This window comes from Anomaloglossus baeobatrachus, chromosome 2, assembly GCF_048569485.1.
Source record: "Anomaloglossus baeobatrachus isolate aAnoBae1 chromosome 2, aAnoBae1.hap1, whole genome shotgun sequence".
NCBI lineage: Eukaryota > Metazoa > Chordata > Amphibia > Anura > Aromobatidae > Anomaloglossus > Anomaloglossus baeobatrachus.
The window spans coordinates 347609280-347623129 of record NC_134354.1 but is presented as its reverse complement, the minus strand read 5'-3'; the positions used below and the strand labels follow the sequence as shown (position 1 = coordinate 347623129).

At 48.8% G+C, this 13850-nt stretch overlaps 1 protein-coding gene and 1 non-coding gene across 2 annotated transcripts in view; both read left to right on the top strand.

Moving 5' to 3' along the window:
- PPP1R8 (protein phosphatase 1 regulatory subunit 8) overlaps nt 1–13850 on the top strand; it is a 66052-nt gene that overhangs the window by 15446 nt on the left and 36756 nt on the right. The gene's annotated exons all lie outside the window — the stretch shown is intronic.
- Nucleotides 5667–5818, top strand: LOC142292840 (small Cajal body-specific RNA 1). Its single transcript, XR_012750858.1, has one exon.

Sequence of the window (13850 nt, the reverse complement as noted above, 5' to 3'; positions counted from 1 at the left end):
GGCTAGGTGACTGATTACCCAGCTAAAGGCTGTATACTAAAGCCCCCGTCACATTTAGCGACTTACCAGCGATCCCAAAAACGATGCAACTTGATAAGGATCGCTGGTAAGTCGCTGGGATGTCGCTGGTGAGATGTCACACAGTCAGACCTTACCAACGACTCAGTAACGATACAGGTCGCAGTAGCAACCTGTATAACGATCTCAGCAGTCACTGTGACCCTGTCACACAGTGTCAAACATAGCGATGCGTCCTGCCCAGCAGGACATCGCCTTTGAAAAATATGGTCCAGGACAATCAGCAACGACCAGCGACCTCACAGCAGGGGCCAGGTTGTTGCTGGATGTCACACATAACGAGATCGCTAGCGAGATCGCTGTTGCGTCACAAAAAGCGTGACTCAGCAGCGATGTTGCTAGCGATGTCGCTTAGTGAGACGTGGCCTTAAAGGGAACCAATCATCAGGATTTTCGTGTATAAGCTGCAGCCAGTGCAGTGCTGGCACTATCATGCACAGTGTGTACATACCATTGGGGTGCAGCTCGGGTGTTTAGGCAGTGAAATCCAACTTTATAAAGTTTGAAATTTTGTGCACTTTTTGATTGACGTGTGCACCTCTCCAGATAATGTCCGGGCGGGTTATGCAGGAGTTCCCCGCCCCCCCTCCAGCCTGTTCCTCCCTCTCTCATGATGCCCGGGCGGGTTATGCACGTGTTCCCCGCCCCCCCGCGCTGCCTGTTCCTCCCTCTGGCTGTATGTAAATATCTAATCTTCAGAAACATGGCGCCGGAGTGGGCCTCTGCGCACAGCGCTTATCACCGGCGCCGTGTTTCTGAAGCCCGCATCACACAGCTTGGTGTTAGAGGGTGGCGCATGCGCCCTCGCTCCTTCAGATCCCGTTGTGACCGCAGGAGCGAGCGTGATCACAACAGGACTGCAGAACAGGTGATCGGAGGACGCGATCACCTGCTGCTCCTGTATCGTGCCGCCCCAGGACACCGGGCCAACACACCAGCCGGTGACATCGCTGTGGCGCCGCCCTCTCAGACACCAAGTTGTGTAATGTGGGGGCTTCAGAAACATGGCGCCTGAGATAAGCGCTATGCGCCATGTTTCTGAAGATTAGATATTTACATACAGCCAGAGGGAGGGAGGGAGGAACAGGCGGCGCGGGGGGGCGGTGAACACGTGCATAACCCGCCCGGACATCAGGAGAGAGGGAGGAACAGGCTGGTGGGGGGGCGGGGAACTCCTGCATAACACGCCCGGACATTATCTGCAGAGGTGCACACGTCAATCAAAAAGTGCACGAAATTTCAAAACTTTATAAAGATGAATTTCACTGCCTAAACACCCGAGCTGCACCCTAATGGTATGTACACACTGTGCATGATAGTGCCAGTACTGCACTGGCTGCAGCTTATACACAAAAATCCTGATGGTTGGTTCCCTTTAACTGCAGGGTCTGTGGTATCCACCCTTTGAGCATACAGGAGCATCCGTTTCCCATAGGTTACCTTCTGTGTGTCTGCAGTAAATAAGGGTATTCCAACATATTCCAGCCCCCCACAGGGATACTCTCATGACCTCTGTAGGGTAAAGGGGGGCTTATGGTGATCCTTGACTTTTGTGCCAGATGCTTTCCCAGAGTACATGGGAAATTGGCACCGCAGTGTGAAACTACCCAAAGCTGTCAGAAGAACTTATATACATTGTATTGATGGCAGATCTTGCCAGTGTCTGCAGTATGGGCAGCTTTGGTGGCAAATTGGCATTACTAGTGGCTAGGACCTTTCAATATGGGATGTTTTAATGTTGACATGATGTTATATATCTATTATATATACAAGTGCATCTCAATAAATTAGAATATCATCAAAAAGTTAATTTACTTCAGTAATTCAATACAATAAGGGAAACGCATATATTATATAGAGTCATTACACACAGAGAGATCTATTTCTATATATTATATAGTCATTAGACAGTGATCTATTTCATGTGTTTTATTTCTGTTAATGTTGATGATTATGGCTTACAGCCAATGAAAACCCAAAAGCCATTATCTCAGAAAATTAGAATATTATATAAGACCAACTGAAAAAATAATTTTAAACTCAGAAATGTTGGCGCAAACTGAAAAGTCTGTACAGTAAATGCCTCAATACTTGGTTGGGGCTCTTTTTGCATGAATTACTGCATCAATGTGGCGTGGCATGGAGGCGATCAGCCTGTGGCACTGCTGAGGTGTTATTGAAACCCAGGTTGCTTTGATAGCAGCCTTCAGCTCGTCTGCATTGTTGGGTCTGGGGTCTATCATCTTCCTCTTGACAATACCCCATAGATTCTGTGGGGTTTAGGTCAGGTGAGTTTGCAGGCCAATCAAGCACAGTGATACTGTGGTTATTAAACCAGGTATTGGTACTTTTGGCAGTGTGGACAGGGGCCACGTCCTGCTGGAAAATGAAATTCCCATCTCCAAAAAGCTTGTCTGCAGAAGAAAGCATGAAGTGCTCTAAATTTTCTTGGGAGCTGACTTTGGTCTTGATAAACACAGTGGACCTACACCAGCAGATGACATGGCTCACCAAACCATCACTGATTGTGGAAACTTCACACTAGACCTCAAGCAGCTTGGATTGTGGCCTCTCCACTCTTCCTCCAGACTCTGGGACCTCGATTTCCAAATGAAATGCAAAATTTACTTTAATCTGAAAACAACACCTTGGACCACTGAGCAACAGTCCAGTTCATTTTCTCCTTGGCCCAGGTAAGATGCTTCTGGCATTGTCTATTGGTCATGAGTGGCTTGACACAAGGAATGCAACACTTGTAGGCCATGTCCTGGATATATCTGTGTGTGGTGGCTCTTGAAGCACTGACTCCAGCAGCAGTCATGTGAATCTTCCCCAAATTTTTGAATGGCCTTTTCTTAACAATCCTATAAAGGCTGCAGTTATCTCGGTTGCTTGTGCACCTTTTTCTACCACACTTTTTCCTTCCACTCAACTTTCCATTAATATGTTTGGATACCGCACTCTGTGAACAGCCAGCTTCTTTATCAATTGGCTTTTGTGGCGTACCCTCCTTGTGAAGTGTCATTTACTGCCTTCTGGACATCTGTCAAGTCGATGAGTCGCCCACCACAGTGCTGCAGCGGTCGCCTCCGGGACACTGCAGGAACTTCTCTTTAGGGACCCCTCTGCCAACAGGTAGGTCAGGTTGCTTACTTTTGTGTCATGACGCCACTCTCGGTTTTGCGGTTAGGGTGATGGGTGACCGCCACTGCAGTTTAACGAGCGTTTGGGGCTGATGGTATCTGCAGTTAGATGGTGTGGCCTCCCGAGAGTAAAGGGTACTTTACACGTTGCGATCTCGCTAGCGAGATTACAAGCGATCGTACCCCCGCCCCCGTCGGTTGTGCGACACGGGCAAATCGCTGCCCGTGGCGCACAACCTCGTTTACACCCGTCACATGCACTTACCTGCCCTGCGATGTCGCTCTAGCCGGCGATCTGCCTCCTTTCTAAGGGGGCAGTTCGTGCGGAGTCATAGCGTCGTCACATGGCAGGCGTCTAAGGGTACTTTCACACCTCCGGTTTTTCTTCTGCGGCACAATCCGGCACTTTGCAGGAAAATCGCAACCGTTTTTTTTTTGCTGCCGGTTGCGATTTTCCTGCATAGACTTTAATTAGTGCCGCATTGTGCCGCATGGCCTTGCGTTCCATCCGGTTTTTGCCGCATGCGGCAGATTTAGCCGATGCGGCGGCCGGATGGAACGTTGCCTGGCACGTTTTTTCGTGCGGCAAAAAAAACCACATCGTGCCGCATTCGGCCGATGCGGCGCATCTCTCAATGCATGCCTATGGCGGCCGGATGCGGCGCGATGAGGCAAATACCGCATTCGGCCGCCGCATGCGGTTTTTGCCACTGCGCATGCTCAGTAGCATGCCGCAAGCGGCAAAAACCGGGCGGGCCGCATGGGAAAAACTTATGCAAAGGATGCGGTGTTTTCACCGCATCTGTTGCATAGCTTGCACAGCCGGATTGAGCCACAGGGCTCAAGCCGGATGTGTGAAAGTAGCCTAATAGAAGCGGAGGGGCGGATTTGAGCGGGACGTAACATCCCGCCCACCTCCTTCCTTCCGCTTTGCCGGTGGACGGAAGTAAGGTGATGTTCGTCGCTCCTGCGGTGTCACACATAGCGATGTGTGGTGCCGCAGGAACGACGAACAACATTGCTAATAAGCAGAGAACGATTTTTAGTTTCAGGACGACCTCTCTGTGGCAAACGATTTTGACCGCTTTTGCGATCGTTTAAGGTCGCTCGTACTTATCACACACTGTGATATCGTTAATGACGCCGGATGTGCGTCACAAACACCGTGACCCTGACGATAATTCACTAACGATATCGCAGCGTGTAAACCCCCTTAAGGCTGGCCCAAGGGGCTCGGGTGTATGTGTGTGGAACAACAGGTTGCAGAAGAACTCGGTCTCAGTCCAGAAATGTCTTTCAACTGTTTACTCACTTTCTGGTGGTAGAGTGAGGCAACCCGGGCGATACTGAGATAGACCAGTGGGAACCAGGTATCCTTCAGGCTGGTATAGTGGTGACTGCTAACTAGCCTTCCTACCACTTCTTGTTTCAGACAACCCCTGACTTAAAGTACCGTGGGATTCATCCAGGGAAGTCGCAGCTGCCTTTACTCCCCTTTCTGACCCGTTTGCTGGCAGCGTGGACCAAGGAAAAGATGGCTCCAGGCTCGATCCTCCCTGTGGGGCCCCTCATTGCTGCTGATGCTCAGACTCTGTGATGGTTGGTGTGGAACCTCTATTCCCACCACCTGCAGGATTTAGCAGACCACTAAATGGATGTTTGGCTCTAGGGACCTGTTCCCCGTGTGTGCTTCATTACCAGGAGTCCACGTACTCAACTGCCTGTCCTTTCTCTTCTGCAAGAGTCTTTCAGTCTGACTGTGTGGCAATGTACTCCCCCGCCAGCAGCCACTACACGTGCAGGGTCTGACTAGTGTGTTCGCTTTCCTGCGTCTGCACTTCAGACTCGGCTACCTCCAGCTCCTGTTCCCTTGACTGCTACTGCAACTACTCGTTTCCAGCTTCTCTACAGCACCACTAGCTGAGATGTGGAGGCCACGCCCCCTCCTGGGTCTGCCCAGGGGTCCCCTCTAATGTGTGTGAGAGACCTAGTTAAAATGTGTCTGTGCGTACACACCCTACTCAGCCCTTGGGATTACCTGTTTGTACTCACCCAGCATGGGTGCAGCACTCAGTGGTGCCTGACCCGGTCAGGGGCACCACATCAGCAGTCTTTCCTATATTGTGTAGCCTACTGAACCAGACTAAGGGACCATTTTAAACTCTTAGAAAGCCTTTGCAGGTGTTTTGTGGTAATTATTCTAATTTTCTGAGATAATGACTTTTGGATTTCATTGGCCATAATCATCAACATTAACAGAAATAAACACTTGAAATAGAGCACTGTGTGTAATGACTCTATATAATATATGCGATTCCTTTTTGAATTACTGAAATAAATTAACTTTTTGATATTCTAATTTATTGAGGTGCACTTGTCTTATAATATTCCTTTTATATCAGTGATTTCTTTCCATTGTTGCAGCATATGAGGATTGTTTTTGTGGTGCACTTGATACTAACCTAGATATCTGTGCTCTGGTCCATTTCCAGGGTGTCTCTGTGGTATCTGGGTCCCAGAAGTGCTATAGTAACTGCCGTAAGCATTTAAGCTCAGTGTGTGGAGTGTCACGCTGAGTTATAACTTACTGTACAGACGTCCCTTTATTAGAGACTGGTGAGCATATCTGTATTTGTGCTTTATTGGAGGACAATGAGTCAACGTGACTATAATAATCTATTCCTTTATTACATACTATAATTTAAGGCAAAAGGTCAAATACATAGAAGCAATACATAAGATCAGTACTGTGCGCAAAAAGAATTTTGTGATCTAAATGCCTGACACAGATAAACCACCTCTGAGAGAAGTCCAGATATGGGTGACCATAAATGCTATAGAGGTAGATATAGGAGAAGTGCATATCCTTCTAGAGAATATAAGGAGTAAAAGCCTAAACTCTACACCAGGGGTCTCAAACTCGGCTGGGTGTATGGGCCGCACAGAGGAAAAAAAATAATTTGGGGGGCCGCATTCTTTGCAGGACAAAGTGACATTTTTATTGGTACCATATATAATATATATATTTTATTTTTATTTTTTTTACACACCTTGGGATCACTGATTTTGAACATTTTCACTTGTTCATTATAGCAAACTTGCACATTCTTTGTTTAAATATAACAATTTTTATTTTTTTACATTTTATTCCTTTCTTGTAACTAATAGTCTTTCAATTAGCACTATATAGAAATTTTGACCAACATCTTTTAGTAATGTTCCCCATATTGTTGTAACATGCCCATCCTTGTCCCCTTGTAGTATTGTGCCCCATCCCACAGTAATGTGCCCATCCTTGTCCCCTTGTAGTATTGTACCCCATCCTAGTCCCCATACCACAGTAATGTGCTCATCCTGGTCCCCATCCTAATGTTCCCCATCCTTGTCCCCATTTTGTAGTAATGAGTTCATCCTTGTCCCCATGTTATAGTAATGTGTTCATCCTTGTCCCCATCCTATAGTACTGTTCCCATTCTATAGTAATGTGCCCATCCTTTAGTAATGTGCCAACCTTGTCCCCATCCTATAGTAATGTCCCCAGCATTATCCCTATTCTATAGTAATGTTTCCCATCCTTGTCCCCTTGTAGTAATGTCCCTATCCTACAGTAATGTGCCCACCTTGTCCCCATCCTATAGTAATGTCCCCAGCATTATCCCTATTCTATAGTAATGTTTCCCATCCTTGTCCCCTTGTAGTAATGTCCCTATCCTACAGTAATGTGCCCACCTTGTCCCCATCCTGTAGTACTGTGCCCATCCTAGTCCCCATCCTATAGTACTGTGCCCATCCTAGTCCCCATCCTATAGTACTGTGCCCATCCTAGTCCCCATCCTATAGTACTGTGCCCATCCTAGTCCCCATCCTATAGTACTGTGCCCATCCTAGTCCCCATCCTATAGTACTGTGCCCATCCTAGTCCCCATCCTATAGTACTGTGCCCATCCTAGTCCCCATCCTATAGTAATAATGTCCCCCATCCAATAGTAATGTCCTCAGCCTTATCCCCATCCCATAGTAATGTGCGCACTTTGTCCCCATCCTGTAGTAATGTGCGCACTTTGTCCCCATCCTGTAGTAATGTGCGCACTTTGTCCCCATCCTGTAGTAATGGGTCAGCAGCAGCTCTCCTCACCTTCCACAGACGCCGGAGTGAAGCTGAGGGGAGTGGTCTGTGGCCCCAGATCCACAGTGATTGGAGAGATCGGTCACAAGGCCGGTTTCTCCAATCATAGCTGGGGGCGGGTGAAACACGGTCACCCAGCTCCAGCCAATGATCAGGGCTACAGCTGCACTGATCTTGGCTGGATTTCAATGTTTCAGCGATTTTCAATGGCTGAAACATTAGTGGCTGTGATTGGCTGAACGGCGTTCGTCAGCCAATCACAGCCTCCGTAGGTCCGGGGAGGAGACACCACCACTCCTGAGGTCCCCTCCTCCCCCGAATCTAAGGTATTTGCAGCGATCGTAGCCACTGGGTACGTCATGGGTCCTTAAGTACCAGGGAGCCATATCATACCCAGGACGTCATAGGTCGCTGAGGGGTTAACGTCACACACACACACACACCAACCATTCTACTCACCTGTCCCGCGCTCCCTCCGCTGCCTCATCTCTACTTCGTGCGGCCCCCAGGCCCGTGCCCCCGTTCACTATTGCGGCAGGTGCAGTGTCACTGTCGGTGATTTATGTGAGATGATTGTATTGCCGGCGCGAGAGCGCAGCGCCTCCAACACATTCATCTGACATAAAGATATAGAAATGGATCCCTCTGTGTACTGACTCTATATAATATATAGAAATAGATCACTGTTTGTAATGACTCTACATAATAGAAATAGATCCTTCCTCTGTGTGTAATGACTCTATATAATATACAGAAATGGATCCCCCTGTGTGTAATGACTCTCTCTCTCTCTCTCTCTCTCTCTCTCTCTATCTATCTATGTATTATATAGCGCCTTATTCTGTCTGTCTTGCCCCAAAATGACGTCATTACAGTGACAACTGTCGCATTGGCCTATCAGCTCTGTCCGGCCATGCCCCCCCCCCGCACGCAGTGGCCGCCTGCGCCACGACCCCCCCCCCCCGCGCAGTGGCCGCCTGCGCCACGACCCCCCCCCCCCCGCGCAGTGGCCGCCTGCGCCACGCCCCCCCCCCCCCCCCCGCGCGCAGTGCCTGCTCGGCTACTCCACCTAGTAGACCACCTCCCCCCACGACTACTCCACCTATTAGACTACCTACCCCCCCAGGACTACTCCTCCTGTTAGACCACCTTCCCCCCCCAGGACTACTCTTCCTGTTAGACCACCTTCCCCCCCCAGGACTACTCCTCCTATTAGACACCTTCCCCCCCAGGACTCCTCATCCTATTCTCCTCCTCTCCCCCCAGGACTACTCCTCCTATTATCCTCCTCTCCCCCCAGGACTACTCCTCCTATTATCCTCCTCTCCCCCCAGGACTACTCCTCCTATTATACTCCTCTCTCCCCAGGACTACTCCTCCTATTATACTCCTCTCTCCCCAGGACTTCTCCACCTATTAGACACCTCTCCCCCCAGGACTACTACTCCTATTATCCTCCTCTCCCCCCAGGACTACTCCTCCTATTATTCTCCTCTCTCCCCAGGACTACTCCTCCTATTATACTCCCCTCCTCCCAGGACTACTCCTCCTATTATCCTCCTCTCTCCCCAGGACTACTCCTCCTATTATACTCCTCTCTCCCCAGGACTACTCCTCCTATTATACTCCTCTCTCCCCAGGACTTCTCCACCTATTAGACACCTCTCCCCCCAGGACTACTACTCCTATTATCCTCCTCTCCCCCCAGGACTACTCCTCCTATTATTCTCCTCTCTCCCCAGGACTACTCCTCCTATTATACTCCCCTCCTCCCAGGACTACTCCTCCTATTATCCTCCTCTCTCCCCAGGACTACTCCTCCTATTATCCTCCTCTCTCCCCCGGACTACTTCTCCTATTATCCTCCTGTCTCCCCAGGACTACTCCTCCTATTATCCTCCTGTCTCCCCAGGACTACTACTCCTATTATCCTCCTCTGCCCCCAGGACTACTCCTCCTATTATTCTCCTCTCTTCTCAGGACTACTCCTCCCTCTCTCCCCAGGACTACTCCTCCTATTATACTCCCCTCCTCCCAGGACTACTCCTCCTATTATACTCCTCTCTCCCCAGGACTACTCCTCCTATTATACTCCTCTCTCCTCAGGACTACTACTCCTATTATACTCCTCTCTCCCCAGGACTACTCCTCCTATTATACTCCTCTCTCCCCAGGACTACTCCTCCTATTATACTCCCCTCCTCCCAGGACTACTCCTCCTATTATCCTCCTCTCTCCCCAGGACTATTCCTCCTATTATTCTCCTCTCTCCCCAGGACTACTCCTCCTATTATTCTCCTCTTTCCCCAGGACTACTCCTCCTATTATTCTCCTCTCTCCCCAGGACTACTACTCATATTATTCTTCTCTCTCCCCAGGACTACTCCTCCTATTATACTCCTCACCTCCCAGGACTACTCCTCCTATTATCCTGCTCTCCCCCCAGGACTACTCCTCCTATTATACTCCTCTCCCCCCAGGACTACTACTCCTATTATACTCCTCTCCCCCCAGGACTACTACTCCTATTATTCTCTCTCCCCAGGACTACTCCTCCTATTATACTCCTCTCTCCCCAGGACTACTCCTCCTATTATACTCCTCTCTCCCCAGGACTACTCCTCCTATTATACTTCCCTCCTCCCAGGACTACTCCTCCTATTATCCTCCTCTCTCCCCAGGACTATTCCTCCTATTATTCTCCTCTCTCCCCAGGACTACTCCTCCTATTATTCTCCTCTCTCCCCAGGACTACTCCTCCTATTATACTCCTCACCTCCCAGGACTACTCCTCCTATTATCCTGCTCTCCCCCCAGGACTCCTCCTCCTATTATACTCCTCTCCACCCAGGACTACTACTCCTATTATACTCCTCTCCCCCCAGGACTACTACTCCTATTATTCTCCTCTCTCCCCAGGACTACTCCTCCTATTATTCTCCTCTCTCCCCAGGACTACTCCTCCTATTATTCTCCTCTCTCCCCAGGACTACTCCTCCTATTATTCTCCTCTCTCCCCAGGACTACTCCTCCTATTATACTCCTCTCTCCCCAGGACTACTCCTCCTATTATTCTCCTCTCTCCCCAGGACTACTCCTCCTATTATTCTCCTCTCTCCCCAGGACTACTCCTCCTATTATTCTCCTCTCTCCCCAGGACTATTCCTCCTATTATACTCCTCTCTCCCCAGGACTACTCCTCCTATTATTCTCCTCTCTCCCCAGGACTACTCCTCCTATTATTCTCCTCTCTCCCCAGGACTACTCCTCCTATTATACTCCTCTCTCCCCAGGACTACTCCTCCTATTATTCTCCTCTCTCCCCAGGACTACTCCTCCTATTATTCTCCTCTCTCCCCAGGACTACTCCTCCTATTATACTCCTCACCTCCCAGGACTACTCCTCCTATTATCCTGCTCTCCCCCCAGGACTCCTCCTCCTATTATACTCCTCTCCACCCAGGACTACTACTCCTATTATACTCCTCTCCCCCCAGGACTACTACTCCTATTATACTCCTCTCTCCCCAGGACTACTCCTCCTATTATACTCCTCTCTCCTCAGGACTACTACTCCTATTATTCTCCTCTCTCCCCAGGACTACTCCTCCTATTATCCTCCTCTCTCCCCAGGACTATTCCTCCTATTATACTCCTCTCTCCCCAGGACTACTCCTCCTATTATTCTCCTCTCTCCCCAGGACTACTCCTCCTATTATTCTCCTCTCTCCCCAGGACTACTCCTCCTATTATACTCCTCTCTCCCCAGGACTACTCCTCCTATTATTCTCCTCTCCCCCCAGGACTACTACTCCTATTATTCTCCTCTCTCCCCAGGACTACTCCTCCTATTATACTCCTCTCTCCCCAGGACTACTCCTCCTATTATACTCCTCTCTCCCCAGGACTACTCCTCCTATTATACTCCTCTCCCCAAGACTACTCCTCCTATTATACTCCTCTCCCCCCAGGACTTCTCCACCTATTAGACACCTCTACCCCCAGGACTACTACTCCTATTATCCTCCTCTCTCCCCAGGACTACTCCTCCTATTATACTCCTCTCTCCCCAGGACTACGCCTCCTATTATACTCCCCTCCTCCCAGGACTACTCCTCCTATTATCCTGCTCTCTCCCCAGGACTACTCCTCCTATTATCCTGCTCTCCCCCCAGGACTACTCCTCCTATTATTCTCCTCTCTCCCCAGGACTATTCCTCCTATTATACTCCTCTCTCCCCAGGACTACTCCTCCTATTATACTCCTCTCTCCCCAGGACTACTCCTCCTATTATCCTCCTCTCTCCCCAGGACTACTCCTCTCTCCCCAGGACTACTCCTCCTATTATACTCCTCACCCCCCAGGACTACTCCTCCTATTATACTCCTTTCTCCACAGGACTACTCCTCCTATTATACTCCCCTCTCCCCAGGACTACTCCTCCTATTATACTCCTCTCTCCCCAGGACTACTCCTCCTATTATTCTCCTCTCTCCCCAGGACTACTCCTCCTATTATTCTCCTCTCCCCCAGGACTACTCCTCGTATTATACTCCTCTCTCCCCAGGACTACTCCTCCTATTGTACTCCTCACCTCCAGGACTACTCCTCCTATTATACTCCTCTCTCCCCAGGACTACTCCTCCTATTATACTCCGCTCCCCCCAGGACTACTCCTATTATTCTCCTCTCCCCCCAGGACTGTACAAAACATACCTCCCCCAAAACACACACACACCCCACACAAACCGCGCAACACACACAACGCTGCAGACACACAGCACTCCACAAACAATGCAACACACACAACACAACACACAAACACCGCTCTCACACACCCCCACACCCAGAACATTTACAAACACTTGGCAACTAAACACAACATCTGTACACTAGAACCTTGCTTAACGAGAACAATCTGTTCTGGGACTGTGCTTGTCAACCAAGTTACTCATTCAGCAGAGCAAGATTTCCCATAGGAAATCATTGCAATGCAGACAATTCGTTCCACAACTTGTTAAATGTCCCATCCTGGTCCCCTATTGTGCCATTCCACACACACACACACACAAACACATACAAACACACACAAACTCTCACAAACATACAAGCACATATTACATGCTCACCTTACCTTCTGTTCCATCGCTGGTCTCCTGGGACTTGCTGTTCTCTGGTACGGGGCCGGGCTGCGTGTCGGGTTACCATAACGATGAGGGAGTAACTTCCGCGGGCAGAGCGCTGACGTCAAAGGCAGAGCCGCTTGCCTCTGAGTAGCGGTGACAGGAAGTTCCTGCTTCGTCGCTATGGTGCCGATGCACAGCCTGGAGTGGAGTGGAGCGGCGAACTACAGGACCCAGGAGGCCAGCGATGAAACGGAAGGTACACATGTTATATACATGCTCACCTTACCTTCCGTTCCACCACTGGCCTCATGGTACTTGTAGTTCGCCGCGAGGACGTCGCGATGTACCCGGGAACTACAAGAACCATGAGGCCGGCAATGGAATGGAAGGTAAGGTGAGCATAATACTGTATGTGTGCGCGTGCATGTGTGTATTTGTGTGGACTGCAAGTGTGGGTAACCGGAAGTGTGTGCGGTGATGATTTTGCTCGTCCAGCAAAGCTTTCTCGTAAACCGGGTTACAAATTTACAGCAAGCTTTGCTTGTTAAGCGAAATTGTCGTTAAGTGTGTTACTCGTTAAGCGAGGTTCCATTGTATATAGAACAAAAATCATACATTAACTAAACAATAAATTCTAGAATACCCGATGCGTTAGAATCGGGCCACCTTCTAGTAATATATAGAAATAGATCACTTTGTACTGACTCTATATAATATATAGAAATAGATCACTTTGTTTGTAATGACTCTATATAATATATAGGAATAGATCACTCTGTGTGTAATGACTCTATATAATATATGCGTTTCCCTTTTTGTATTGAATTACTGAAATTAACTTTTTGATATTCTAATTTGTTGAGACACTTTATGTATTTGTGACATGCATAATGCTTTCTTTTCTAGAATCTTCGTAGTTTTATACAACCCATTCACCTTGCAAGTGTTTATAATCCTTTCCCAATGTGTGAATTACAAAAATGACTTTTTTTATTTTTTTTTTAACCCTAGTTGTTCACCTATGAACCCAACCAAGCACTACGGTGTGTTGGTCAGACATTAGTGATCATAACTTTATACAACTCCATGTGTGGTCTGATTATTGCTGCATAGCGTGTAGTACTATGCTTTCAACAGGAGCAGCTAAGCCCTTTTTATACATCCCATGTTATTCGCCTGGCAGCAACTTCTTAAAGGGGTTGCCCACTTTTTTATAACCTGCCCCTTCAGCTGCAGATAAGCAGATTTGTAATTCTTAACCCCTTAACGACCGCAGGCAGTAACCTTACGTCCTAGTGGTCATAGTGTTGATCTCCACCTGCTGCTGCGGGCTGCAGGCGCGGATCCGCGCACGTCAGCTGATTTGTACAGCTGAC